Source organism: Pteropus alecto, unplaced genomic scaffold, assembly GCF_000325575.1.
Source record: "Pteropus alecto unplaced genomic scaffold, ASM32557v1 scaffold20, whole genome shotgun sequence".
Lineage (NCBI taxonomy): Eukaryota > Metazoa > Chordata > Mammalia > Chiroptera > Pteropodidae > Pteropus > Pteropus alecto.
Window position 1 is genome coordinate 23,212,657 of NW_006436298.1, and position 6,297 is coordinate 23,218,953.

The window sequence follows — 6,297 nt, forward strand, 5'->3', positions numbered from 1 at the left end:
GGATAGTGGTTACCTCTGGAGAAGTGTATTGGGCAAAATGGGATGTGAAGGGATTTAACAGTCTCTGTGACCTTTTATTTCTTTGAAACAAGAAAAAAAAAGCAAATATGTCAATATACTAATATTTGTTAAAATTGATTAGTCTCTTTTTTCCAGTATGTTTGGAATATCGTCCAATTTAATTTTTTCTAATATCTCCAACTATAAATATTTCATTTTAGTTTTTGAAACATTTACTAACTTAAATTCTTAAATAACTTTTTGAAAGTAAACAGTATTTAAATCTTTATTATACTAGTAGAGCTCAACCCAGGGGATCAACTCTCATATGTATAGTCTCGATGAATACATATAATATTAAAAAAACAGATGAGAGCAAAACCTGTGACATTATATACTTGTACAATTCCTAACACATTATTTTTATAATTAATTTTCAAAGGTCCAGCAAAGCTATTTCAAAAATGTGTCATTTTACTTAGACTCTAAATATAACAAATGAACCATGTGTTTATCTTACAGGTAAATTAGAACAATTAAAAATATGTTACATAAAATATTAAAAATAGCACCAGACCAGAGGTCAAGGCAGTTTACATTAACTTTCTAGTACCAGTTTATATTAACTTTCTGTGTTCTATTCACCTAAGTTTCCTCAATTTGACAGAATGAACTAAGAGTCTCTGAATGCACTGTCAATTTTTTTAAGATGGGAACTTTTAATCGAGTTTCATTTCCTCTTTCAAATACATACTTAGTAACTTATTCAGAATAATCATTCCTCTGTATCAAAGTGTCAAAAATCTGCACATCTGAAATCAAAATTTGCTTATTGCTGTCCAACTCCTACTTCTCATCCATAAAACAGAAAAATAAAGGAGAAAGTAAATATATAATCAGCTAGTCAGTGATGCATGGGTCTCAAAGAACCTAATTTTTCAAAGGTGGAAGCTTTTCTACTAGGTGGTTGATTTTCTTGTGGCTATTCTAAAATTCTCAACAGAAAATGTGATTCTCTATATAAGTTGCATCTTTGCTCACGTTTTTAATTCATAAAAAATTTAAATTTATACATAGTTTCAATGTATATTTATGCTTCATTTTATAAAAATATCGAAGATCTTTCTAAGAAAGAAAGGCAAATACAGCTACTCACATTTATAACATTAGCCAGATATCTCAATTCATTCAGTATTCTGCCCATGTCACCATGCATCCAAAGAATGCGGAAGAATTGAGTCTCTCTATGCTATTCATCAACACAACTTTTAGTTAAATCATTACGTGTGTGATGGAAATGTCCAAAGGAGAGAAGTTTAACTGTTTGTGATCTGTTCTAACTGACCTGCATTACTGTAATTATAGTGAGGCTTTGGAGTTATTTTGGATGGTGGTACAAATGGCAGAAAATTATGGTAATTATCTCTTCCTTTTTAATTTATTTGGGGGCAAAATTATTGAGACATTTCTGACTTCTATCATCTTTCATAAAATATGTATAGAATTTAACAAATGTCTCCTGTGATTAACTTCTCCCCTTGATGCAGAAAGAAGGCAGCACTCTTACTGAACATAAGTACTTTTTTTTTTGCTATAGGCAAAAATTCAAGTTTGGAGAGTGCAAGGATTGAGAAATAGGGAACAGAACGCCCTCATCTCAAGGGGGGAAAATGCATTTTATGGTTCATTAAGCCTAATTACAACAGTTGACCCTCATAGAGACTACCATAAACCCGGAGTTGATAGATAAGACTACAGTGTATTTTAGCATATAATTACAGTGCAGTTTGAAACACTCAACTTTTCTTTCATGTTCTATTATATATTCAAAGCCAGGATAACACTTCTGGATGTTAAATACAGGGTTACTTACAGGAACACTTTTTTAAAGTCCAAGAATTGAGAAAGAAGAGAAAAAAGTATTTTCAGCTTGTATTTTTAGTAATAGCCGGACTAAATATTCTACACCAGATACTAAATATGCAATAAATTGTTAACTCTGACAATCTAAACTGAAAATAGCCAAACAAGAGTGAGAAAAAATAACATAAGTGGCACTATCCTCATGATTAAAATATATAACAAAAAGACATACATTTTTCTTCTCCCAGCTTCCAACCCACCAAGGGACTTTACCTCCAATACCCATTTAAAAATGAAATTTATTCAGGGAGCTCTAAGAGTGAAGTGAGAAATGTTTTCATAAAGTCTGGCCACTTTCCTTGCAAACTGAGGAAAAACTGATAATGAGATTATTTGTAAATTACCTGCCATTCAGTAATCAATAAGAACTTAAATATTAAAATCATTTATTTCATTTAAGCAAGATAATTATTTTACTTGGGGCAATTCTTGCCAATATATTGAATTAAATACTTAGAGAATCAGTTCTAACATTATACAACAGTATAACTAGGATTCAAGAGTTTAAATAATTTTAAGGAACATTTTTTTTGCTGCCAAGAGATACTTTACTTTTTGTTATTATTTTATATTAGTTTCAGGTATACAGTACAATGGTTAGACATTTATATAACTTATGAAGTGATCTCCCCGATTACTCTGGCACACGTCTGGCACTACATACAACCATTACAGTAATAATGACTATATTCCCTATGACCCCCCAATCTCCCTCCCCTCTGGCAATCACCAGTTTGTTCTCTGTATCTGTGAGTCTGTTTTCATTTAGTTTGTTCGTTTCTTTGTTCCTTAGATTCTGCATATAAGTAAAATCATATGGTATTTCTCATTCTCTGTCTGGCTTATTTTACTCAGCATAATACCCTCTAGCTCCATCTATGTTGTTGCAAATCCTAAGATTTAATTTTTTTAATAGCTGAATAATATCCCATTGTATATATATACCATAACTTCTTTATCCAATCATCTATTGATGGGCACTTAGGCTGCTTCCATATCTTGGCTATTGTGAATAGCACTGCCATGAACACAGGAGTACAAAGATCTTTACAAACTAGTGTTTTAGTTTTTTTGGATAAAGATCCAGAAATGCAATTGCTGGGTCAAAAGGTAATTCTAGTCTCAATTTTCTGAGGAACCTCCACATTGTTTTCCATAGTGGCTGTACCAACCAACAGTGTATGAGGGTTCCCTTTTCTCCACATTCTCGCCAACATTGGTTGTTTTTTGATTTATTAATGACAGCCAATCTGACAGGTGTGAGGTAATATCTCATTATGGTTTAAATTTGCATTTCTCTGATGATTAGTGACCTTGAGCATCTTTTCATATATCTATTGGCCATCTGTATGTCCTCTTTGAAGAAATATCTATTCAGGTCTTCTGTCCATTTTTAATTGGAGTTGTATGAGTTCTTTATAAATTTTGGATATCGCCCCCTTGTCAGATGTATCATAGGCAAATATCTTATCCCATTCAGCAGGCTGTCATTTTGTTTTGTTGATGGTTTCCTTTGCTATGCAGAAACCTTTTAGTTTGAAGCAGTCTCATTTGTTTATTTTTTCTTTTGTTTCCCTTGTCTAAGGAAATATATCAGAAAAATAATAATAGCAATATCGGAGAGTTTACTGCCTGTTTTCTTCAAGAGGTTTTATGGTTTTGGATCTTACATTGAAGTCTTTAATTCATTTTGAGATTATTCTTGTATATGGTATCAGAAAGTGGTCCAGTTTCATTTTTTGCATGACCTGTCCAGTTCTCCCAACACCATTTGTTGAAGAGACCATATTTACCCCACTGTATATTCTTGCTTCCTTTGTCATAGATTAAATGACCATATAGGTGTAGATTTATTTCTGGGCTCTCTATTCTGTTCCATTGATATGTGTCTGTTTTTAGGCCAGTACCATGCTGTTTTGATTACTATAGCCTTGTAGTATAGTCTGATGTCAGGTAGTGTGATACCTCCAACTTTGTTCTTCTTTCTCAAGATTACTATGGCTATTCAGAATCTTCTTGGTTCTATATCAATTTTAGAATTACTTGTTTTAGTTCTCTGGAAAATGCCATTGCTATTTTGATAGGGATTGCACTGAATCTATAGTTGGCTTTGGGTAGTGTGGCCATTTTAATGATGTTGATTCTTCCTACCCATGAGCATAGTATATACTTCCATTTATTTTTATCTTCTTCAATTTCTTTTTTCAATGACTTATAATTTTCTGAGAACAGGTCTTTTATCTCCTTGGTTAATTTGATTCTTAGGGGTTTTTTTGGTTTTTTTGTTTTTGATGCAATTGCAAATGGGATTGTTTTCTTAATTTCTCTTTCTGACAGTTCATCATTACTGTATAAAAATGCAACTGATTTCTGAGTATTAATTTTATATCTTGCTACTTTACTGAATTCATTTATCAGTTCTAACAGTTTTGGGGTAGAATATTTAGGGTTCTCTATATATAGCATCATGTCATCTCCAAATAATGATAGTTTTACTTCTTCCTTTCCAATTTGGATGCCTTTTATTTATCCTTCTTGTCTGATAGGACTTCCAATACTCTGTTGAAGGGAAGTGGTGAAAATGAGCATCATTGTCTTGTTCCTGATCTTAAGGAAAATACTTTTAGTCTTTCCCCATTGAGATAATGTTAGCTGTAGGTGTGTCATATACAGCCTTTATTATGTCGAGGCGTGCTCCCTCTATTCCCAAAAGCTTTGCTGAGAGTTTTTATCATAAATGGATGCTGGATTTTGTTGAACTTTTTTTTTTTTGCATCTATTGATATGATCATATGATTTTTATCTTTCAATTTGTTAATGTGGTGTATCACATTATTTGATTTGTGGATATTAAACCAACCTTGAATCCCAGGAATAAATCCAATTTGACTATGGTATGTGATCTCTTAAATGTATTGCTGAATTTGTTTTGCTAATATTTTGTTGAAGATTGCTGCATCAATGTTCATCAAGGATATTGGCCTATAGTTTTATTTTTTTGTACTGTCTTTGTCTGGTTTTAGAATCAGGGTAACAGTGGCTTTGTAAAAAGAGTAAGGAAGCCTTCCCTCTTCTTGTATTTTTTGGAATGGTTTGAGAAGAATAGGTGTTAACTCTTCTTTGAATGTTTGGTAAAATTCGTCTATGAAGCCATCCTCTAGGACTTTTGTTTTTTGGAAGTTTTTTGATTAGTGATTCAATTTCATTGGTGGTAATTGGTTGGTTCAGATTTTCTGTTTCTTCTTGATTCAGAGATTGTATGTTTTTAGGAATGTATCCATTTCATCCAGATTGTCCAATTTGTTGGCATATAATTGCTCATAATATTTTCTTATAGTCCTTTCTATTGCTATGGAGTCTGTAGATACTTTTCCTCTTTCATTTCTGATTTTACTTATTTGAGTCCTCTTTTTTTCTTGATGAGTCTGGTTGAAGGTTTATCAAATCAATTTTGTTTATTCTTTAAAAGAACCAGGTTTGTTTCATTGATTTTTTTGTATTGTTTTTCTAGACTCTATTTCATTTCTTTCCAATCTGATATTTATTATTTCCTTCCTTCAATTCACTGTGGATTTTGTTTGCTGTTCTTTTTCTAGTTCTTTTAAGTGGAGGTTAGATTGTTTATTTGAGATTTTTTTTCTTAATTTTAAGGAACTTTAAGCTTAATTAGGCTTTGATTATAAAAAATAAAGAAAAGGAAATTATTACCTTATAAAACTGAAAATCTTAATTTTAAAAAATTTTTCATAAGTTCTGCTATTCAAACAATAGTGTGAATAGTTCATATAACAAAGCAAACTTAACAAATTTAAAGTGAAACTAATGAGTCCCTTTAAAATGTTAAATTTCTAAAAGGAAAAAATACCAATAAGAAATAATATAATTTCTTAATGCTTCCATTAATATCTTATGAAAAGAACTTCTAGCTTCACAGTTTCCAAAGCTGTATTTTCCTACCTTTCAAGGCAAAGAACACCATGTATAAGAAAGAGTGACCTGTATAGGGAGATAATTTGACATATTTATTTATTCCACCAATTCCAAGCATATGAAATAGAACCATGGAGTTTTTCTCTAATGTTCCAGTTTTTATGTTTAACATAATTTTTACAATCTATTTCATATAACATCTTTATAACATCAAAATTATTTAAGTTCACCTAGCCAATGAAAAATTACTCTCACGCATAATTTAATCAAAATTCCTACCACTAGAACTCTATAGTATATGATACATGTGACAATACTGTTAAAGGTTACTATGGGTAGTTTCCTACTTCTTTTTAGCATTAAAATATATACCTATTACTTTTTCTATTTCTCTCAAATGTTGTGTGTTCTCATAAGATCACATACCTTTCCTTAATATTTATG